Source organism: Balaenoptera borealis, assembly GCF_965194805.1.
Source record: "Balaenoptera borealis genome assembly, chromosome: 9".
In the NCBI taxonomy this organism is placed as follows: Eukaryota; Metazoa; Chordata; class Mammalia; order Artiodactyla; family Balaenopteridae; genus Balaenoptera; species Balaenoptera borealis.
This window is the reverse complement of record NC_138873.1, coordinates 72659062-72684575: the sequence shown is the minus strand read 5'-3', so window position 1 is coordinate 72684575 and position 25514 is coordinate 72659062.

Below are 25514 nucleotides of genomic sequence, written 5' to 3'. Positions count from 1 at the left end.
TTACACCAGTCGGCTGACCATCAGCAAAAAGTCTACAAACAATAAATGCTGAAGGGGTTTTAGAGAACTGTGTACCCTCTGCCTGCTGGTGAGACGTAAAGGGGTAACAGCCAGTAATGAGAACAGAAAGGAGCTGCGTTTAAAAGTAAAAATGGAGGTACTATTCAATCCAGCAGGCGCACCATTGGACCTCTCACCTGAGAAGACAATCGAGAAGACACAGGCCGCAAAAGCTGCAGTGCAGCCTTATTCACAATAGCCAAGACAGTGAAGCAATCAAAATGTCCAACAACAGGTAAATGGATAAAGAAGAAGTGGTCCGTGTACACAATGGAATATTAGCCATGGAAGACAATGAACCATTGCTCTTTGAGGCACCACAAATGAGTCTGGAGATAATCACGAAAGATGAGGTAAGTTGGAAAGCAAAAGACCTGTGTTCTATGATAGCACTTATAGGCGTTATCTAATAACTGACACAAATGAACATATTTCCACGGAGAAAGAGACTCACAGATTTAGAAAACAAACTATGCTCATCTAAAACGACAGGTGGGGGGAATGGATAAATTAAGATTAGTGTTACTATACGTATACAAACACATATGATATACATATCTCAAAACGACCAACCATATAGCAAGGGAAGTCTGCGGAATCCTCTGTAACATTTTACATGGGAAGAGGATCTGTACTTGAATAGACATATATAATGTGCAAATGAACCAGATTGTGTACACCTAGGACAAACAATATTCTAAGCTTTACCCCAATTAAAACACTTTTAAAAACCAAGAAGAAATAATGACACATAAACTTATGGGGGTTTCTCCACGCACATTCCAATGTAATTTACAACCTAGGAACACGACTTCCAGAAAGGCTCTGCTGCCCTACACCCCAGATTTGGGAATGGAGAAATGCTGCCTCCTTGAGGCCACTTCCCACAACAGCAGCTTTAAACCCATTGCTAAAGGTCACTAAATATTCACCAAACTTGCAGTTTGGGAAATGACACCTGCTCTCTAAAAAAACGCTGGGGTGGAAAATCGACCAAATAACTCAAAAGAGGGCAACCTTCAAAGAAGACAATTTCAAGAGTTATATCGTACTGCCAATTGTTTCCTTTTTTTAACGGAAAAGAAAACGGCGGAGAAAAATGATGAGTTTTACGAATTTTCAAAGACATGCAAACCCAAATTACAAAAACCTATCAGCTCACAGCAGCCAGAAGGGCCATTAGCATCAATGCTGTAAACAATAAATGCTGAAGCGATTGTGGAGAAATGCGTACCCTCGATTCTAAGGGGGACGTGGTAAGAGCCACTAATGAAAACACAAAGAAGGTGCTTTGAAAAGGGAAACACGGTGCTACCAGTCAATCAATCACACCCACTGCTGGGCCTATCACCTGAGAAAATGAGAATCAAAAAGTCACAGGCTGGCAATCCTGCACTCCAACAATATTTACCATAGCCAACACTTGGAAGCAATGAAAATGTCCATCAACCGAGGAATGCACAAAGAAGAAGTGGTCCACGTACACAGTGGAAAATTACTCCAATAAAAAATAAAAATTAAATTTAAAAATCCAACGAAAGTAAGGAGACATCAGCTTGTGTGGGTTTGTCCGGGCACACTCCACTCTAATTTATAACCGAGAAACACCACAGGCCGCCAGGGCTTTTCCCTAGTTCCCAGGGTGGGGAACATAGAAAGGCTGCCGCCCTCTGGCAGTTACCTGCAAAAGCAGTTTTAAAGCCTGTGCTAATGGTCATTTCATAGGAACAAGTACTGCAGAACTGTAAATGAAACCTGCCCTCAAAATGTCTTCAGGGAGGTAACGGCCAAAACATTTCAAAAGGTGACACGTACGTTAAGAGAACACTTTGAAGAACTAAGGGGTAATCACTGCTTGAAAAATAAAAAGGACATGCCTTAAAGCTCAATTTCAACGGATTATGAGGCACATGCGAATTCAACCACAAAGAGGTATCAGCTCACACTTGTCAGAATAACCATGAGCAAGAAAACTACAAACAATAAATGCTGAAGGTGTTGTGGAGAAATGCATACCCTCAACTTCAAGGGGGACGTAAGTTGGAAAGGGCCACGAATGAGAACAGAATGGAGGTGCCTTAAAAAGGTAAACATTGTGCTACCATATGATCCAGCAGGCCCACTCCTCCACCTATAATCTAAGAAGAGAGAATTGGAAAGACACAGGCAGGCAAATCTGCATTGCCCAGTATTACAATAGCCAAGATATGGAAGTAACCAAAAAGACCACCAACAGATGGGTGGGCAAAGAAGAACTCCTCCATGTACAGATGGAATATTCGCTAGTGAAAAAAATGAAACAATGCCATTTGCAGCACCATAGATGAGTCTAGACGTAATCACGCCACGTGTACTAAGTGAGAAAGCAAAAGGCACATATCCTATCATATCACTTTCAGGAGTTACTTAAAAATTGATACCAATGAAGATATTTCCACAGAGAAAGGCAATCACAGATTCATTAAAAAACTTATGGTTCACCAAATAGAAAGGGATGAGGATTGGATACATTGCCATATTGGGGTTAACAGAGATATACAAACCATGTGAAATATATAACCCCCAAAGACGTACGGAAGACCAGGAGAAGACTACTCAACATTGTGTCATAACCTACATTGGCAAAGGATGCGAGGAAGAATAGATACATGTATATGTGTGAAAGAACCACATCTTGCACACCTAGAACAAACAAACCATTGTAATCAAATTTGCTGGGATAAAAAATAAAAAGTAAATTACAAATACGAACAAGAAGTAATGAGACATAAAGTTAAAGGGCTTTTTCCTGGCACATTCCATTCTAATATACAACCTCGAACACCACTTCCATTAAGGCTCTGTTTCCCTAGGAACCAAATTTGGTAAAGGAGAAATGCTGCCACCTAGTGGCCGTTTCCTGCAAGAGCAGCTTTAAAGTCACAGCTAATGGTCACTTAACATTCACAAGGACTCAGGGCTGTAAAGGACACTTGCCCTAAATATTTGTGCTGAAGTAGGGAATGGACAAAAAATTCAAAACAGGCAAATGTTTCAAGAAGAGATTATGAAGAGTTAAGTTTTACTCACACTCTTTGTAAAAAAAAGGAAAATGGATAAAAGCTCAACCTCAGGGAGTGTTAGACGCATGCAATCTAATCTACAAAAAGTTTCAACTTACACCAGTCGGCTGACCATCAGCAAAAAGTCTACAAACAATAAATGCTGAAGGGGTTTTAGAGAACTGTGTACCCTCTGCCTGCTGGTGAGACGTAAAGGGGTAACAGCCAGTAATGAGAACAGAAAGGAGCTGCGTTTAAAAGTAAAAATGGAGGTACTATTCAATCCAGCAGGCGCACCATTGGACCTCTCACCTGAGAAGACAATCGAGAAGACACAGGCCGCAAAAGCTGCAGTGCAGCCTTATTCACAATAGCCAAGACAGTGAAGCAATCAAAATGTCCAACAACAGGTAAATGGATAAAGAAGAAGTGGTCCGTGTACACAATGGAATATTAGCCATGGAAGACAATGAACCATTGCTCTTTGAGGCACCACAAATGAGTCTGGAGATAATCACGAAAGATGAGGTAAGTTGGAAAGCAAAAGACCTGTGTTCTATGATAGCACTTATAGGCGTTATCTAATAACTGACACAAATGAACATATTTCCACGGAGAAAGAGACTCACAGATTTAGAAAACAAACTATGCTCATCTAAAACGACAGGTGGGGGGAATGGATAAATTAAGATTAGTGTTACTATACGTATACAAACACATATGATATACATATCTCAAAACGACCAACCATATAGCAAGGGAAGTCTGCGGAATCCTCTGTAACATTTTACATGGGAAGAGGATCTGTACTTGAATAGACATATATAATGTGCAAATGAACCAGATTGTGTACACCTAGGACAAACAATATTCTAAGCTTTACCCCAATTAAAACACTTTTAAAAACCAAGAAGAAATAATGACACATAAACTTATGGGGGTTTCTCCACGCACATTCCAATGTAATTTACAACCTAGGAACACGACTTCCAGAAAGGCTCTGCTGCCCTACACCCCAGATTTGGGAATGGAGAAATGCTGCCTCCTTGAGGCCACTTCCCACAACAGCAGCTTTAAACCCATTGCTAAAGGTCACTAAATATTCACCAAACTTGCAGTTTGGGAAATGACACCTGCTCTCTAAAAAAACGCTGGGGTGGAAAATCGACCAAATAACTCAAAAGAGGGCAACCTTCAAAGAAGACAATTTCAAGAGTTATATCGTACTGCCAATTGTTTCCTTTTTTTAACGGAAAAGAAAACGGCGGAGAAAAATGATGAGTTTTACGAATTTTCAAAGACATGCAAACCCAAATTACAAAAACCTATCAGCTCACAGCAGCCAGAAGGGCCATTAGCATCAATGCTGTAAACAATAAATGCTGAAGCGATTGTGGAGAAATGCGTACCCTCGATTCTAAGGGGGACGTGGTAAGAGCCACTAATGAAAACACAAAGAAGGTGCTTTGAAAAGGGAAACACGGTGCTACCAGTCAATCAATCACACCCACTGCTGGGCCTATCACCTGAGAAAATGAGAATCAAAAAGTCACAGGCTGGCAATCCTGCACTCCAACAATATTTACCATAGCCAACACTTGGAAGCAATGAAAATGTCCATCAACCGAGGAATGCACAAAGAAGAAGTGGTCCACGTACACAGTGGAAAATTACTCCAATAAAAAATAAAAATTAAATTTAAAAATCCAACGAAAGTAAGGAGACATCAGCTTGTGTGGGTTTGTCCGGGCACACTCCACTCTAATTTATAACCGAGAAACACCACAGGCCGCCAGGGCTTTTCCCTAGTTCCCAGGGTGGGGAACATAGAAAGGCTGCCGCCCTCTGGCAGTTACCTGCAAAAGCAGTTTTAAAGCCTGTGCTAATGGTCATTTCATAGGAACAAGTACTGCAGAACTGTAAATGAAACCTGCCCTCAAAATGTCTTCAGGGAGGTAACGGCCAAAACATTTCAAAAGGTGACACGTACGTTAAGAGAACACTTTGAAGAACTAAGGGGTAATCACTGCTTGAAAAATAAAAAGGACATGCCTTAAAGCTCAATTTCAACGGATTATGAGGCACATGCGAATTCAACCACAAAGAGGTATCAGCTCACACTTGTCAGAATAACCATGAGCAAGAAAACTACAAACAATAAATGCTGAAGGTGTTGTGGAGAAATGCATACCCTCAACTTCAAGGGGGACGTAAGTTGGAAAGGGCCACGAATGAGAACAGAATGGAGGTGCCTTAAAAAGGTAAACATTGTGCTACCATATGATCCAGCAGGCCCACTCCTCCACCTATAATCTAAGAAGAGAGAATTGGAAAGACACAGGCAGGCAAATCTGCATTGCCCAGTATTACAATAGCCAAGATATGGAAGTAACCAAAAAGACCACCAACAGATGGGTGGGCAAAGAAGAACTCCTCCATGTACAGATGGAATATTCGCTAGTGAAAAAAATGAAACAATGCCATTTGCAGCACCATAGATGAGTCTAGACGTAATCACGCCACGTGTACTAAGTGAGAAAGCAAAAGGCACATATCCTATCATATCACTTTCAGGAGTTACTTAAAAATTGATACCAATGAAGATATTTCCACAGAGAAAGGCAATCACAGATTCATTAAAAAACTTATGGTTCACCAAATAGAAAGGGATGAGGATTGGATACATTGCCATATTGGGGTTAACAGAGATATACAAACCATGTGAAATATATAACCCCCAAAGACGTACGGAAGACCAGGAGAAGACTACTCAACATTGTGTCATAACCTACATTGGCAAAGGATGCGAGGAAGAATAGATACATGTATATGTGTGAAAGAACCACATCTTGCACACCTAGAACAAACAAACCATTGTAATCAAATTTGCTGGGATAAAAAATAAAAAGTAAATTACAAATACGAACAAGAAGTAATGAGACATAAAGTTAAAGGGCTTTTTCCTGGCACATTCCATTCTAATATACAACCTCGAACACCACTTCCATTAAGGCTCTGTTTCCCTAGGAACCAAATTTGGTAAAGGAGAAATGCTGCCACCTAGTGGCCGTTTCCTGCAAGAGCAGCTTTAAAGTCACAGCTAATGGTCACTTAACATTCACAAGGACTCAGGGCTGTAAAGGACACTTGCCCTAAATATTTGTGCTGAAGTAGGGAATGGACAAAAAATTCAAAACAGGCAAATGTTTCAAGAAGAGATTAGGAAGAGTTAAGTTTTACTCACACTCTTTGTAAAAAAAAGGAAAATGGATAAAAGCTCAACCTCAGGGAGTGTTAGACGCATGCAATCTAATCTACAAAAAGTTTCAACTTACACCAGTCGGCTGACCATCAGCAAAAAGTCTACAAACAATAAATGCTGAAGGGGTTTTAGAGAACTGTGTACCCTCTCCCTGCTGGTGAGACGTAAAGGGGTAACAGCCAGTAATGAGAACAGAAAGGAGCTGCATTTAAAAGTAAAAATGGAGGTACTATTCAATCCAGCAGGCGCACCATTGGACCTCTCACCTGAGAAGACAATCGAGAAGACACAGGCCGCAAAAGCTGCAGTGCAGCCTTATTCACAATAGCCAAGACAGTGAAGCAATCAAAATGTCCAACAACAGGTAAATGGATAAAGAAGAAGTGGTCCGTGTACACAATGGAATATTAGCCATGGAAGACAATGAACCATTGCTCTTTGAGGCACCACAAATGAGTCTGGAGATAATCACGAAAGATGAGGTAAGTTGGAAAGCAAAAGACCTGTGTTCTATGATAGCACTTATAGGCGTTATCTAATAACTGACACAAATGAACATATTTCCACAGAGAAAGACACTCACGGATTTAGAAAACAAACTATGCTCATCTAAAACGACAGGTGGGGGGAATGGATAAATTAAGATTAGTGTTACTATACGTATACAAACACATATGATATACATATCTCAAAAAGACCAACCATATAGCAAGGGAAGTCTGCGGAACCCTCTGTAACATTTTACATGGGAAGAGGATCTGTACTTGAATAGACATATATAATGTACAAATGAACCAGATTGTGTACACCTAGGACAAACAATATTCTATGCTTTACCCCAATTAAAACACTTTTAAAAACCAAGAAGAAATAATGACACATAAACTTATGGGGGTTTCTCCACGCACATTCCAATGGAATTTACAACCTAGGAACACGACTTCCAGAAAGGCTCTGCTGCCCTACTCCCCAGATTTGGGAATGGAGAAATGCTGCCTCCTTGAGGCCACTTCCCACAACAGCAGCTTTAAACCCATTGCTAAAGGTCACTAAATATTCACCAAACTTGCAGTTCGGGAAATGACACCTGCTCTCTAAAAAAACGCTGGGGTGGAAAATCGACCAAATAACTCAAAAGAGGGCAACCTTCAAAGAAGACAATTTCAAGAGTTATATCGTACTGCCAATTGTTTCCTTTTTTTAACGGAAAAGAAAACGGCGGAGAAAAATGATGAGTTTTACGAATTTTCAAAGACATGCAAACCCAAATTACAAAAACCTATCAGCTCACAGCAGCCAGAAGGGCCATTAGCATCAATGCTGTAAACAATAAATGCTGAAGCGATTGTGGAGAAATGCGTACCCTCGATTCTAAGGGGGACGTGGTAAGAGCCACTAATGAAAACACAAAGAAGGTGCTTTGAAAAGGGAAACACGGTGCTACCAGTCAATCAATCACACCCACTGCTGGGCCTATCACCTGAGAAAATGAGAATCAAAAAGTCACAGGCTGGCAATCCTGCACTCCAACAATATTTACCATAGCCAACACTTGGAAGCAATGAAAATGTCCATCAACCGAGGAATGCACAAAGAAGAAGTGGTCCACGTACACAGTGGAAAATTACTCCAATAAAAAATAAAAATTAAATTTAAAAATCCAACGAAAGTAAGGAGACATCAGCTTGTGTGGGTTTGTCCGGGCACACTCCACTCTAATTTATAACCGAGAAACACCACAGGCCGCCAGGGCTTTTCCCTAGTTCCCAGGGTGGGGAACATAGAAAGGCTGCCGCCCTCTGGCAGTTACCTGCAAAAGCAGTTTTAAAGCCTGTGCTAATGGTCATTTCATAGGAACAAGTACTGCAGAACTGTAAATGAAACCTGCCCTCAAAATGTCTTCAGGGAGGTAACGGCCAAAACATTTCAAAAGGTGACACGTACGTTAAGAGAACACTTTGAAGAACTAAGGGGTAATCACTGCTTGAAAAATAAAAAGGACATGCCTTAAAGCTCAATTTCAACGGATTATGAGGCACATGCGAATTCAACCACAAAGAGGTATCAGCTCACACTTGTCAGAATAACCATGAGCAAGAAAACTACAAACAATAAATGCTGAAGGTGTTGTGGAGAAATGCATACCCTCAACTTCAAGGGGGACGTAAGTTGGAAAGGGCCACGAATGAGAACAGAATGGAGGTGCCTTAAAAAGGTAAACATTGTGCTACCATATGATCCAGCAGGCCCACTCCTCCACCTATAATCTAAGAAGAGAGAATTGGAAAGACACAGGCAGGCAAATCTGCATTGCCCAGTATTACAATAGCCAAGATATGGAAGTAACCAAAAAGACCACCAACAGATGGGTGGGCAAAGAAGAACTCCTCCATGTACAGATGGAATATTCGCTAGTGAAAAAAATGAAACAATGCCATTTGCAGCACCATAGATGAGTCTAGACGTAATCACGCCACGTGTACTAAGTGAGAAAGCAAAAGGCACATATCCTATCATATCACTTTCAGGAGTTACTTAAAAATTGATACCAATGAAGATATTTCCACAGAGAAAGGCAATCACAGATTCATTAAAAAACTTATGGTTCACCAAATAGAAAGGGATGAGGATTGGATACATTGCCATATTGGGGTTAACAGAGATATACAAACCATGTGAAATATATAACCCCCAAAGACGTACGGAAGACCAGGAGAAGACTACTCAACATTGTGTCATAACCTACATTGGCAAAGGATGCGAGGAAGAATAGATACATGTATATGTGTGAAAGAACCACATCTTGCACACCTAGAACAAACAAACCATTGTAATCAAATTTGCTGGGATAAAAAATAAAAAGTAAATTACAAATACGAACAAGAAGTAATGAGACATAAAGTTAAAGGGCTTTTTCCTGGCACATTCCATTCTAATATACAACCTCGAACACCACTTCCATTAAGGCTCTGTTTCCCTAGGAACCAAATTTGGTAAAGGAGAAATGCTGCCACCTAGTGGCCGTTTCCTGCAAGAGCAGCTTTAAAGTCACAGCTAATGGTCACTTAACATTCACAAGGACTCAGGGCTGTAAAGGACACTTGCCCTAAATATTTGTGCTGAAGTAGGGAATGGACAAAAAATTCAAAACAGGCAAATGTTTCAAGAAGAGATTAGGAAGAGTTAAGTTTTACTCACACTCTTTGTAAAAAAAAGGAAAATGGATAAAAGCTCAACCTCAGGGAGTGTTAGACGCATGCAATCTAATCTACAAAAAGTTTCAACTTACACCAGTCGGCTGACCATCAGCAAAAAGTCTACAAACAATAAATGCTGAAGGGGTTTTAGAGAACTGTGTACCCTCTCCCTGCTGGTGAGACGTAAAGGGGTAACAGCCAGTAATGAGAACAGAAAGGAGCTGCATTTAAAAGTAAAAATGGAGGTACTATTCAATCCAGCAGGCGCACCATTGGACCTCTCACCTGAGAAGACAATCGAGAAGACACAGGCCGCAAAAGCTGCAGTGCAGCCTTATTCACAATAGCCAAGACAGTGAAGCAATCAAAATGTCCAACAACAGGTAAATGGATAAAGAAGAAGTGGTCCGTGTACACAATGGAATATTAGCCATGGAAGACAATGAACCATTGCTCTTTGAGGCACCACAAATGAGTCTGGAGATAATCACGAAAGATGAGGTAAGTTGGAAAGCAAAAGACCTGTGTTCTGTGATAGCACTTATAGGCGTTATCTAATAACTGACACAAATGAACATATTTCCACAGAGAAAGACACTCACAGATTTAGAAAACAAACTATGCTCATCTAAAACGACAGGTGGGGGGAATGGATAAATTAAGATTAGTGTTACTATACGTATACAAACACATATGATATACATATCTCAAAACGACCAACCATATAGCAAGGGAAGTCTGCGGAATCCTCTGTAACATTTTACATGGGAAGAGGATCTGTACTTGAATAGACATATATAATGTGCAAATGAACCAGATTGTGTACACCTAGGACAAACAATATTCTAAGCTTTACCCCAATTAAAACACTTTTAAAAACCAAGAAGAAATAATGACACATAAACTTATGGGGGTTTCTCCACGCACATTCCAATGTAATTTACAACCTAGGAACACGACTTCCAGAAAGGCTCTGCTGCCCTACACCCCAGATTTGGGAATGGAGAAATGCTGCCTCCTTGAGGCCACTTCCCACAACAGCAGCTTTAAACCCATTGCTAAAGGTCACTAAATATTCACCAAACTTGCAGTTTGGGAAATGACACCTGCTCTCTAAAAAAACGCTGGGGTGGAAAATCGACCAAATAACTCAAAAGAGGGCAACCTTCAAAGAAGACAATTTCAAGAGTTATATCGTACTGCCAATTGTTTCCTTTTTTTAACGGAAAAGAAAACGGCGGAGAAAAATGATGAGTTTTACGAATTTTCAAAGACATGCAAACCCAAATTACAAAAACCTATCAGCTCACAGCAGCCAGAAGGGCCATTAGCATCAATGCTGTAAACAATAAATGCTGAAGCGATTGTGGAGAAATGCGTACCCTCGATTCTAAGGGGGACGTGGTAAGAGCCACTAATGAAAACACAAAGAAGGTGCTTTGAAAAGGGAAACACGGTGCTACCAGTCAATCAATCACACCCACTGCTGGGCCTATCACCTGAGAAAATGAGAATCAAAAAGTCACAGGCTGGCAATCCTGCACTCCAACAATATTTACCATAGCCAACACTTGGAAGCAATGAAAATGTCCATCAACCGAGGAATGCACAAAGAAGAAGTGGTCCACGTACACAGTGGAAAATTACTCCAATAAAAAATAAAAATTAAATTTAAAAATCCAACGAAAGTAAGGAGACATCAGCTTGTGTGGGTTTGTCCGGGCACACTCCACTCTAATTTATAACCGAGAAACACCACAGGCCGCCAGGGCTTTTCCCTAGTTCCCAGGGTGGGGAACATAGAAAGGCTGCCGCCCTCTGGCAGTTACCTGCAAAAGCAGTTTTAAAGCCTGTGCTAATGGTCATTTCATAGGAACAAGTACTGCAGAACTGTAAATGAAACCTGCCCTCAAAATGTCTTCAGGGAGGTAACGGCCAAAACATTTCAAAAGGTGACACGTACGTTAAGAGAACACTTTGAAGAACTAAGGGGTAATCACTGCTTGAAAAATAAAAAGGACATGCCTTAAAGCTCAATTTCAACGGATTATGAGGCACATGCGAATTCAACCACAAAGAGGTATCAGCTCACACTTGTCAGAATAACCATGAGCAAGAAAACTACAAACAATAAATGCTGAAGGTGTTGTGGAGAAATGCATACCCTCAACTTCAAGGGGGACGTAAGTTGGAAAGGGCCACGAATGAGAACAGAATGGAGGTGCCTTAAAAAGGTAAACATTGTGCTACCATATGATCCAGCAGGCCCACTCCTCCACCTATAATCTAAGAAGAGAGAATTGGAAAGACACAGGCAGGCAAATCTGCATTGCCCAGTATTACAATAGCCAAGATATGGAAGTAACCAAAAAGACCACCAACAGATGGGTGGGCAAAGAAGAACTCCTCCATGTACAGATGGAATATTCGCTAGTGAAAAAAATGAAACAATGCCATTTGCAGCACCATAGATGAGTCTAGACGTAATCACGCCACGTGTAGTAAGTGAGAAAGCAAAAGGCACATATCCTATCATATCACTTTCAGGAGTTACTTAAAAATTGATACCAATGAAGATATTTCCACAGAGAAAGGCAATCACAGATTCATTAAAAAACTTATGGTTCACCAAATAGAAAGGGATGAGGATTGGATACATTGCCATATTGGGGTTAACAGAGATATACAAACCATGTGAAATATATAACCCCCAAAGACGTACGGAAGACCAGGAGAAGACTACTCAACATTGTGTCATAACCTACATTGGCAAAGGATGCGAGGAAGAATAGATACATGTATATGTGTGAAAGAACCACATCTTGCACACCTAGAACAAACAAACCATTGTAATCAAATTTGCTGGGATAAAAAATAAAAAGTAAATTACAAATACGAACAAGAAGTAATGAGACATAAAGTTAAAGGGCTTTTTCCTGGCACATTCCATTCTAATATACAACCTCGAACACCACTTCCATTAAGGCTCTGTTTCCCTAGGAACCAAATTTGGTAAAGGAGAAATGCTGCCACCTAGTGGCCGTTTCCTGCAAGAGCAGCTTTAAAGTCACAGCTAATGGTCACTTAACATTCACAAGGACTCAGGGCTGTAAAGGACACTTGCCCTAAATATTTGTGCTGAAGTAGGGAATGGACAAAAAATTCAAAACAGGCAAATGTTTCAAGAAGAGATTAGGAAGAGTTAAGTTTTACTCACACTCTTTGTAAAAAAAAAGGAAAATGGATAAAAGCTCAACCTCAGGGAGTGTTAGACGCATGCAATCTAATCTACAAAAAGTTTCAACTTACACCAGTCGGCTGACCATCAGCAAAAAGTCTACAAACAATAAATGCTGAAGGGGTTTTAGAGAACTGTGTACCCTCTGCCTGCTGGTGAGACGTAAAGGGGTAACAGCCAATAATGAGAACAGAAAGGAGCTGCGTTTAAAAGTAAAAATGGAGGTACTATTCAATCCAGCAGGCGCACCATTGGACCTCTCACCTGGGAAGACAATCGAGAAGACACAGGCCGCAAAAGCTGCAGTGCAGCCTTATTCACAATAGCCAAGACAGTGAAGCAATCAAAATGTCCAACAACAGGTAAATGGATAAAGAAGAAGTGGTCCGTGTACACAATGGAATATTAGCCATGGAAGACAATGAACCATTGCTCTTTGAGGCACCACAAATGAGTCTGGAGATAATCACGAAAGATGAGGTAAGTTGGAAAGCAAAAGACCTGTGTTCTATGATAGCACTTATAGGCGTTATCTAATAACTGACACAAATGAACATATTTCCACAGAGAAAGACACTCACGGATTTAGAAAACAAACTATGCTCATCTAAAACGACAGGTGGGGGGAATGGATAAATTAAGATTAGTGTTACTATACGTATACAAACACATATGATATACATATCTCAAAAAGACCAACCATATAGCAAGGGAAGTCTGCGGAACCCTCTGTAACATTTTACATGGGAAGAGGATCTGTACTTGAATAGACATATATAATGTACAAATGAACCAGATTGTGTACACCTAGGACAAACAATATTCTAAGCTTTACCCCAATTAAAACACTTTTAAAAACCAAGAAGAAATAATGACACATAAACTTATGGGGGTTTCTCCACGCACATTCCAATGTAATTTACAACCTAGGAACACGACGTCCAGAAAGGCTCTGCTGCCCTACTCCCCAGATTTGGGAATGGAGAAATGCTGCCTCCTTGAGGCCACTTCCCACAACAGCAGCTTTAAACCCATTGCTAAAGGTCACTAAATATTCACCAAACTTGCAGTTTGGGAAATGACACCTGCTCTCTAAAAAAACGCTGGGGTGGAAAATCGACCAAATAACTCAAAAGAGGGCAACCTTCAAAGAAGACAATTTCAAGAGTTATATCGTACTGCCAATTGTTTCCTTTTTTTAACGGAAAAGAAAACGGCGGAGAAAAATGATGAGTTTTACGAATTTTCAAAGACATGCAAACCCAAATTACAAAAACCTATCAGCTCACAGCAGCCAGAAGGGCCATTAGCATCAATGCTGTAAACAATAAATGCTGAAGCGATTGTGGAGAAATGCGTACCCTCGATTCTAAGGGGGACGTGGTAAGAGCCACTAATGAAAACACAAAGAAGGTGCTTTGAAAAGGGAAACACGGTGCTACCAGTCAATCAATCACACCCACTGCTGGGCCTATCACCTGAGAAAATGAGAATCAAAAAGTCACAGGCTGGCAATCCTGCACTCCAACAATATTTACCATAGCCAACACTTGGAAGCAATGAAAATGTCCATCAACCGAGGAATGCACAAAGAAGAAGTGGTCCACGTACACAGTGGAAAATTACTCCAATAAAAAATAAAAATTAAATTTAAAAATCCAACGAAAGTAAGGAGACATCAGCTTGTGTGGGTTTGTCCGGGCACACTCCACTCTAATTTATAACCGAGAAACACCACAGGCCGCCAGGGCTTTTCCCTAGTTCCCAGGGTGGGGAACATAGAAAGGCTGCCGCCCTCTGGCAGTTACCTGCAAAAGCAGTTTTAAAGCCTGTGCTAATGGTCATTTCATAGGAACAAGTACTGCAGAACTGTAAATGAAACCTGCCCTCAAAATGTCTTCAGGGAGGTAACGGCCAAAACATTTCAAAAGGTGACACGTACGTTAAGAGAACACTTTGAAGAACTAAGGGGTAATCACTGCTTGAAAAATAAAAAGGACATGCCTTAAAGCTCAATTTCAACGGATTATGAGGCACATGCGAATTCAACCACAAAGAGGTATCAGCTCACACTTGTCAGAATAACCATGAGCAAGAAAACTACAAACAATAAATGCTGAAGGTGTTGTGGAGAAATGCATACCCTCAACTTCAAGGGGGACGTAAGTTGGAAAGGGCCACGAATGAGAACAGAATGGAGGTGCCTTAAAAAGGTAAACATTGTGCTACCATATGATCCAGCAGGCCCACTCCTCCACCTATAATCTAAGAAGAGAGAATTGGAAAGACACAGGCAGGCAAATCTGCATTGCCCAGTATTACAATAGCCAAGATATGGAAGTAACCAAAAAGACCACCAACAGATGGGTGGGCAAAGAAGAACTCCTCCATGTACAGATGGAATATTCGCTAGTGAAAAAAATGAAACAATGCCATTTGCAGCACCATAGATGAGTCTAGACGTAATCACGCCACGTGTACTAAGTGAGAAAGCAAAAGGCACATATCCTATCATATCACTTTCAGGAGTTACTTAAAAATTGATACCAATGAAGATATTTCCACAGAGAAAGGCAATCACAGATTCATTAAAAAACTTATGGTTCACCAAATAGAAAGGGATGAGGATTGGATACATTGCCATATTGGGGTTGACAGAGATATACAAACCATGTGAAATATATAACCCCCAAAGACGTACGGAAGACCAGGAGAAGACTACTCAACATTGTGTCATAACCTACATTGGCAAAGGATGCGAGGAAGAATAGATACATGTATATGTGTGAAAGAACCACATCTTGCACACCTAGAACAAACAAACCATTGTAATCAAATTTGCTGGGATAAAAAATAAAAAGTAAATTACAAATACGAACAAGAAGTAATGAGACATAAAGTTAAAGGGCTTTTTCCTGGCACATTCCATTCTAATATACAACCTCGAACACCACTTCCATTAAGGCTCTGTTTCCCTAGGAACCAAATTTGGTAAAGGAGAAATGCTGCCACCTAGTGGCCGTTTCCTGCAAGAGCAGCTTTAAAGTCACAGCTAATGGTCACTTAACATTCACAAGGACTCAGGGCTGTAAAGGACACTTGCCCTAAATATTTGTGCTGAAGTAGGGAATGGACAAAAAATTCAAAACAGGCAAATGTTTCAAGAAGAGATTAGGAAGAGTTAAGTTTTACTCACACTCTTTGTAAAAAAAAAGGAAAATGGATAAAAGCTCAACCTCAGGGAGTGTTAGACGCATGCAATCTAATCTACAAAAAGTTTCAACTTACACCAGTCGGCTGACCATCAGCAAAAAGTCTACAAACAATAAATGCTGAAGGGGTTTTAGAGAACTGTGTACCCTCTGCCTGCTGGTGAGACGTAAAGGGGTAACAGCCAATAATGAGAACAGAAAGGAGCTGCGTTTAAAAGTAAAAATGGAGGTACTATTCAATCCAGCAGGCGCACCATTGGACCTCTCACCTGAGAAGACAATCGAGAAGACACAGGCCGCAAAAGCTGCAGTGCAGCCTTATTCACAATAGCCAAGACAGTGAAGCAATCAAAATGTCCAACAACAGGTAAATGGATAAAGAAGAAGTGGTCCGTGTACACAATGGAATATTAGCCATGGAAGACAATGAACCATTGCTCTTTGAGGCACCACAAATGAGTCTGGAGATAATCACAAAAGATGAGGTAAGTTGGAAAGCAAAAGACCTGTGTTCTATGATAGCACTTATAGGCGTTATCTAATAACTGACACAAATGAACATATTTCCACAGAGAAAGACACTCACGGATTTAGAAAACAAACTATGCTCATCTAAAACGACAGGTGGGGGGAATGGATAAATTAAGATTAGTGTTACTATACGTATACAAACACATATGGTATACATATCTGAAAAAGACCAACCATATAGCAAGGGAAGTCTGCGGAACCCTCTGTAACATTTTACATGGGAAGAGGATCTGTACTTGAATAGACATATATAATGTACAAATGAACCAGATTGTGTACACCTAGGACAAACAATATTCTATGCTTTACCCCAATTAAAACACTTTTAAAAACCAAGAAGAAATAATGACACATAAACTTATGGGGGTTTCTCCACGCACATTCCAATGGAATTTACAACCTAGGAACACGACTTCCAGAAAGGCTCTGCTGCCCTACTCCCCAGATTTGGGAATGGAGAAATGCTGCCTCCTTGAGGCCACTTCCCACAACAGCAGCTTTAAACCCATTGCTAAAGGTCACTAAATATTCACCAAACTTGCAGTTCGGGAAATGACACCTGCTCTCTAAAAAAACGCTGGGGTGGAAAATCGACCAAATAACTCAAAAGAGGGCAACCTTCAAAGAAGACAATTTCAAGAGTTATATCGTACTGCCAATTGTTTCCTTTTTTTAACGGAAAAGAAAACGGCGGAGAAAAATGATGAGTTTTACGAATTTTCAAAGACATGCAAACCCAAATTACAAAAACCTATCAGCTCACAGCAGCCAGAAGGGCCATTAGCATCAATGCTGTAAACAATAAATGCTGAAGCGATTGTGGAGAAATGCGTACCCTCGATTCTAAGGGGGACGTGGTAAGAGCCACTAATGAAAACACAAAGAAGGTGCTTTGAAAAGGGAAACACGGTGCTACCAGTCAATCAATCACACCCACTGCTGGGCCTATCACCTGAGAAAATGAGAATCAAAAAGTCACAGGCTGGCAATCCTGCACTCCAACAATATTTACCATAGCCAACACTTGGAAGCAATGAAAATGTCCATCAACCGAGGAATGCACAAAGAAGAAGTGGTCCACGTACACAGTGGAAAATTACTCCAATAAAAAATAAAAATTAAATTTAAAAATCCAACGAAAGTAAGGAGACATCAGCTTGTGTGGGTTTGTCCGGGCACACTCCACTCTAATTTATAACCGAGAAACACCACAGGCCGCCAGGGCTTTTCCCTAGTTCCCAGGGTGGGGAACATAGAAAGGCTGCCGCCCTCTGGCAGTTACCTGCAAAAGCAGTTTTAAAGCCTGTGCTAATGGTCATTTCATAGGAACAAGTACTGCAGAACTGTAAATGAAACCTGCCCTCAAAATGTCTTCAGGGAGGTAACGGCCAAAACATTTCAAAAGGTGACACGTACGTTAAGAGAACACTTTGAAGAACTAAGGGGTAATCACTGCTTGAAAAATAAAAAGGACATGCCTTAAAGCTCAATTTCAACGGATTATGAGGCACATGCGAATTCAACCACAAAGAGGTATCAGCTCACACTTGTCAGAATAACCATGAGCAAGAAAACTACAAACAATAAATGCTGAAGGTGTTGTGGAGAAATGCATACCCTCAACTTCAAGGGGGACGTAAGTTGGAAAGGGCCACGAATGAGAACAGAATGGAGGTGCCTTAAAAAGGTAAACATTGTGCTACCATATGATCCAGCAGGCCCACTCCTCCACCTATAATCTAAGAAGAGAGAATTGGAAAGACACAGGCAGGCAAATCTGCATTGCCCAGTATTACAATAGCCAAGATATGGAAGTAACCAAAAAGACCACCAACAGATGGGTGGGCAAAGAAGAACTCCTCCATGTACAGATGGAATATTCGCTAGTGAAAAAAATGAAACAATGCCATTTGCAGCACCATAGATGAGTCTAGACGTAATCACGCCACGTGTACTAAGTGAGAAAGCAAAAGGCACATATCCTATCATATCACTTTCAGGAGTTACTTAAAAATTGATACCAATGAAGATATTTCCACAGAGAAAGGCAATCACAGATTCATTAAAAAACTTATGGTTCACCAAATAGAAAGGGATGAGGATTGGATACATTGCCATATTGGGGTTAACAGAGATATACAAACCATGTGAAATATATAACCCCCAAAGACGTACGGAAGACCAGGAGAAGACTACTCAACATTGTGTCATAACCTACATTGGCAAAGGATGCGAGGAAGAATAGATACATGTATATGTGTGAAAGAACCACATCTTGCACACCTAGAACAAACAAACCATTGTAATCAAATTTGCTGGGATAAAAAATAAAAAGTAAATTACAAATACGAACAAGAAGTAATGAGACATAAAGTTAAAGGGCTTTTTCCTGGCACATTCCATTCTAATATACAACCTCGAACACCACTTCCATTAAGGCTCTGTTTCCCTAGGAACCAAATTTGGTAAAGGAGAAATGCTGCCACCTAGTGGCCGTTTCCTGCAAGAGCAGCTTTAAAGTCACAGCTAATGGTCACTTAACATTCACAAGGACTCAGGGCTGTAAAGGACACTTGCCCTAAATATTTGTGCTGAAGTAGGGAATGGACAAAAAATTCAAAACAGGCAAATGTTTCAAGAAGAGATTAGGAAGAGTTAAGTTTTACTCACACTCTTTGTAAAAAAAAAGGAAAATGGATAAAAGCTCAACCTCAGGGAGTGTTAGACGCATGCAATCTAATCTACAAAAAGTTTCAACTTACACCAGTCGGCTGACCATCAGCAAAAAGTCTACAAACAATAAATGCTGAAGGGGTTTTAGAGAACTGTGTACCCTCTGCCTGCTGGTGAGACGTAAAGGGGTAACAGCCAATAATGAGAACAGAAAGGAGCTGCGTTTAAAAGTAAAAATGGAGGTACTATTCAATCCAGCAGGCGCACCATTGGACCTCTCACCTGAGAAGACAATCGAGAAGACACAGGCCGCAAAAGCTGCAGTGCAGCCTTATTCACAATAGCCAAGACAGTGAAGCAATCAAAATGTCCAACAACAGGTAAATGGATAAAGAAGAAGTGGTCCGTGTACACAATGGAATATTAGCCATGGAAGACAATGAACCATTGCTCTTTGAGGCACCACAAATGAGTCTGGAGATAATCACGAAAGATGAGGTAAGTTGGAAAGCAAAAGACCTGTGTTCTATGATAGCACTTATAGGCGTTATCTAATAACTGACACAAATGAACATATTTCCACAGAGAAAGACACTCACGGATTTAGAAAACAAACTATGCTCATCTAAAACGACAGGTGGGGGGAATGGATAAATTAAGATTAGTGTTACTATACGTATACAAACACATATGATATACATATCTGAAAAAGACCAACCATATAGCAAGGGAAGTCTGCGGAACCCTCTGTAACATTTTACATGGGAAGAGGATCTGTACTTGAATAGACATATATAATGTACAAATGAACCAGATTGTGTACACCTAGGACAAACAATATTCTAAGCTTTACCCCAATTAAAACACTTTTAAAAACCAAGAAGAAATAATGACACATAAACTTATGGGGGTTTCTCCACGCACATTCCAATGTAATTTACAACCTAGGAACACGACTTCCAGAAAGGCTCTGCTGCCCTACTCCCCAGATTTGGGAATGGAGAAATGCTGCCTCCTTGAGGCCACTTCCCACAACAGCAGCTTTAAACCCATTGCTAAAGGTCACTAAATATTCACCAAACTTGCAGTTCGGGAAATGACACCTGCTCTCTAAAAAAACGCTGGGGTGGAAAATCGACCAAATAACTCAAAAGAGGGCAACCTTCAAAGAAGACAATTTCAAGAGTTATATCGTACTGCCAATTGTTTCCTTTTTTTAACGGAAAAGAAAACGGCGGAGAAAAATGATGAGTTTTACGAATTTTCAAAGACATGCAAACCCAAATTACAAAAACCTATCAGCTCACAGCAGCCAGAAGGGCCATTAGCATCAATGCTGTAAACAATAAATGCTGAAGCGATTGTGGAGAAATGCGTACCCTCGATTCTAAGGGGGACGTGGTAAGAGCCACTAATGAAAACACAAAGAAGGTGCTTTGAAAAGGGAAACACGGTGCTACCAGTCAATCAATCACACCCACTGCTGGGCCTATCACCTGAGAAAATGAGAATCAAAAAGTCACAGGCTGGCAATCCTGCACTCCAACAATATTTACCATAGCCAACACTTGGAAGCAATGAAAATGTCCATCAACCGAGGAATGCACAAAGAAGAAGTGGTCCACGTACACAGTGGAAAATTACTCCAATAAAAAATAAAAATTAAATTTAAAAATCCAACGAAAGTAAGGAGACATCAGCTTGTGTGGGTTTGTCCGGGCACACTCCACTCTAATTTATAACCGAGAAACACCACAGGCCGCCAGGGCTTTTCCCTAGTTCCCAGGGTGGGGAACATAGAAAGGCTGCCGCCCTCTGGCAGTTACCTGCAAAAGCAGTTTTAAAGCCTGTGCTAATGGTCATTTCATAGGAACAAGTACTGCAGAACTGTAAATGAAACCTGCCCTCAAAATGTCTTCAGGGAGGTAACGGCCAAAACATTTCAAAAGGTGACACGTACGTTAAGAGAACACTTTGAAGAACTAAGGGGTAATCACTGCTTGAAAAATAAAAAGGACATGCCTTAAAGCTCAATTTCAACGGATTATGAGGCACATGCGAATTCAACCACAAAGAGGTATCAGCTCACACTTGTCAGAATAACCATGAGCAAGAAAACTACAAACAATAAATGCTGAAGGTGTTGTGGAGAAATGCATACCCTCAACTTCAAGGGGGACGTAAGTTGGAAAGGGCCACGAATGAGAACAGAATGGAGGTGCCTTAAAAAGGTCAACATTGTGCTACCATATGATCCAGCAGGCCCACTCCTCCACCTATAATCTAAGAAGAGAGAATTGGAAAGACACAGGCAGGCAAATCTGCATTGCCCAGTATTACAATAGCCAAGATATGGAAGTAACCAAAAAGACCACCAACAGATGGGTGGGCAAAGAAGAACTCCTCCATGTACAGATGGAATATTCGCTAGTGAAAAAAATGAAACAATGCCATTTGCAGCACCATAGATGAGTCTAGACGTAATCACGCCACGTGTACTAAGTGAGAAAGCAAAAGGCACATATCCTATCATATCACTTTCAGGAGTTACTTAAAAATTGATACCAATGAAGATATTTCCACAGAGAAAGGCAATCACAGATTCATTAAAAAACTTATGGTTCACCAAATAGAAAGGGATGAGGATTGGATACATTGCCATATTGGGGTTGACAGAGATATACAAACCATGTGAAATATATAACCCCCAAAGACGTACGGAAGACCAGGAGAAGACTACTCAACATTGTGTCATAACCTACATTGGCAAAGGATGCGAGGAAGAATAGATACATGTATATGTGTGAAAGAACCACATCTTGCACACCTAGAACAAACAAACCATTGTAATCAAATTTGCTGGGATAAAAAATAAAAAGTAAATTACAAATACGAACAAGAAGTAATGAGACATAAAGTTAAAGGGCTTTTTCCTGGCACATTCCATTCTAATATACAACCTCGAACACCACTTCCATTAAGGCTCTGTTTCCCTAGGAACCAAATTTGGTAAAGGAGAAATGCTGCCACCTAGTGGCCGTTTCCTGCAAGAGCAGCTTTAAAGTCACAGCTAATGGTCACTTAACATTCACAAGGACTCAGGGCTGTAAAGGACACTTGCCCTAAATATTTGTGCTGAAGTAGGGAATGGACAAAAAATTCAAAACAGGCAAATGTTTCAAGAAGAGATTAGGAAGAGTTAAGTTTTACTCACACTCTTTGTAAAAAAAAAGGAAAATGGATAAAAGCTCAACCTCAGGGAGTGTTAGACGCATGCAATCTAATCTACAAAAAGTTTCAACTTACACCAGTCGGCTGACCATCAGCAAAAAGTCTACAAACAATAAATGCTGAAGGGGTTTTAGAGAACTGTGTACCCTCTGCCTGCTGGTGAGACGTAAAGGGGTAACAGCCAATAATGAGAACAGAAAGGAGCTGCGTTTAAAAGTAAAAATGGAGGTACTATTCAATCCAGCAGGCGCACCATTGGACCTCTCACCTGAGAAGACAATCGAGAAGACACAGGCCGCAAAAGCTGCAGTGCAGCCTTATTCACAATAGCCAAGACAGTGAAGCAATCAAAATGTCCAACAACAGGTAAATGGATAAAGAAGAAGTGGTCCGTGTACACAATGGAATATTAGCCATGGAAGACAATGAACCATTGCTCTCTGAGGCACCACAAATGAGTCTGGAGATAATCACGAAAGATGAGGTAAGTTGGAAAGCAAAAGACCTGTGTTCTATGATAGCACTTATAGGCGTTATCTAATAACTGACACAAATGAACATATTTCCACAGAGAAAGACACTCACGGATTTAGAAAACAAACTATGCTCATCTAAAACGACAGGTGGGGGGAATGGATAAATTAAGATTAGTGTTACTATACGTATACAAACACATATGGTATACATATCTGAAAAAGACCAACCATATAGCAAGGGAAGTCTGCGGAACCCTCTGTAACATTTTACATGGGAAGAGGATCTGTACTTGAATAGACATATATAATGTACAAATGAACCAGATTGTGTACACCTAGGACAAACAATATTCTAAGCTTTACCCCAATTAAAACACTTTTAAAAACCAAGAAGAAATAATGACACATAAACTTATGGGGGTTTCTCCACGCACATTCCAATGGAATTTACAACCTAGGAACACGACTTCCAGAAAGGCTCTGCTGCCCTACTCCCCAGATTTGGGAATGGAGAAATGCTGCCTCCTTGAGGCCACTTCCCACAACAGCAGCTTTAAACCCATTGCTAAAGGTCACTAAATATTCACCAAACTTGCAGTTCGGGAAATGACACCTGCTCTCTAAAAAAACGCTGGGGTGGAAAATCGACCAAATAACTCAAAAGAGGGCAACCTTCAAAGAAGACAATTTCAAGAGTTATATCGTACTGCCAATTGTTTCCTTTTTTTAACGGAAAAGAAAACGGCGGAGAAAAATGATGAGTTTTACGAATTTTCAAAGACATGCAAACCCAAATTACAAAAACCTATCAGCTCACAGCAGCCAGAAGGGCCATTAGCATCAATGCTGTAAACAATAAATGCTGAAGCGATTGTGGAGAAATGCGTACCCTCGATTCTAAGGGGGACGTGGTAAGAGCCACTAATGAAAACACAAAGAAGGTGCTTTGAAAAGGGAAACACGGTGCTACCAGTCAATCAATCACACCCACTGCTGGGCCTATCACCTGAGAAAATGAGAATCAAAAAGTCACAGGCTGGCAATCCTGCACTCCAACAATATTTACCATAGCCAACACTTGGAAGCAATGAAAATGTCCATCAACCGAGGAATGCACAAAGAAGAAGTGGTCCACGTACACAGTGGAAAATTACTCCAATAAAAAATAAAAATTAAATTTAAAAATCCAACGAAAGTAAGGAGACATCAGCTTGTGTGGGTTTGTCCGGGCACACTCCACTCTAATTTATAACCGAGAAACACCACAGGCCGCCAGGGCTTTTCCCTAGTTCCCAGGGTGGGGAACATAGAAAGGCTGCCGCCCTCTGGCAGTTACCTGCAAAAGCAGTTTTAAAGCCTGTGCTAATGGTCATTTCATAGGAACAAGTACTGCAGAACTGTAAATGAAACCTGCCCTCAAAATGTCTTCAGGGAGGTAACGGCCAAAACATTTCAAAAGGTGACACGTACGTTAAGAGAACACTTTGAAGAACTAAGGGGTAATCACTGCTTGAAAAATAAAAAGGACATGCCTTAAAGCTCAATTTCAACGGATTATGAGGCACATGCGAATTCAACCACAAAGAGGTATCAGCTCACACTTGTCAGAATAACCATGAGCAAGAAAACTACAAACAATAAATGCTGAAGGTGTTGTGGAGAAATGCATACCCTCAACTTCAAGGGGGACGTAAGTTGGAAAGGGCCACGAATGAGAACAGAATGGAGGTGCCTTAAAAAGGTCAACATTGTGCTACCATATGATCCAGCAGGCCCACTCCTCCACCTATAATCTAAGAAGAGAGAATTGGAAAGACACAGGCAGGCAAATCTGCATTGCCCAGTATTACAATAGCCAAGATATGGAAGTAACCAAAAAGACCACCAACAGATGGGTGGGCAAAGAAGAACTCCTCCATGTACAGATGGAATATTCGCTAGTGAAAAAAATGAAACAATGCCATTTGCAGCACCATAGATGAGTCTAGACGTAATCACGCCACGTGTACTAAGTGAGAAAGCAAAAGGCACATATCCTATCATATCACTTTCAGGAGTTACTTAAAAATTGATACCAATGAAGATATTTCCACAGAGAAAGGCAATCACAGATTCATTAAAAAACTTATGGTTCACCAAATAGAAAGGGATGAGGATTGGATACATTGCCATATTGGGGTTAACAGAGATATACAAACCATGTGAAATATATAACCCCCAAAGACGTACGGAAGACCAGGAGAAGACTACTCAACATTGTGTCATAACCTACATTGGCAAAGGATGCGAGGAAGAATAGATACATGTATATGTGTGAAAGAACCACATCTTGCACACCTAGAACAAACAAACCATTGTAATCAAATTTGCTGGGATAAAAAATAAAAAGTAAATTACAAATACGAACAAGAAGTAATGAGACATAAAGTTAAAGGGCTTTTTCCTGGCACATTCCATTCTAATATACAACCTCGAACACCACTTCCATTAAGGCTCTGTTTCCCTAGGAACCAAATTTGGTAAAGGAGAAATGCTGCCACCTAGTGGCCGTTTCCTGCAAGAGCAGCTTTAAAGTCACAGCTAATGGTCACTT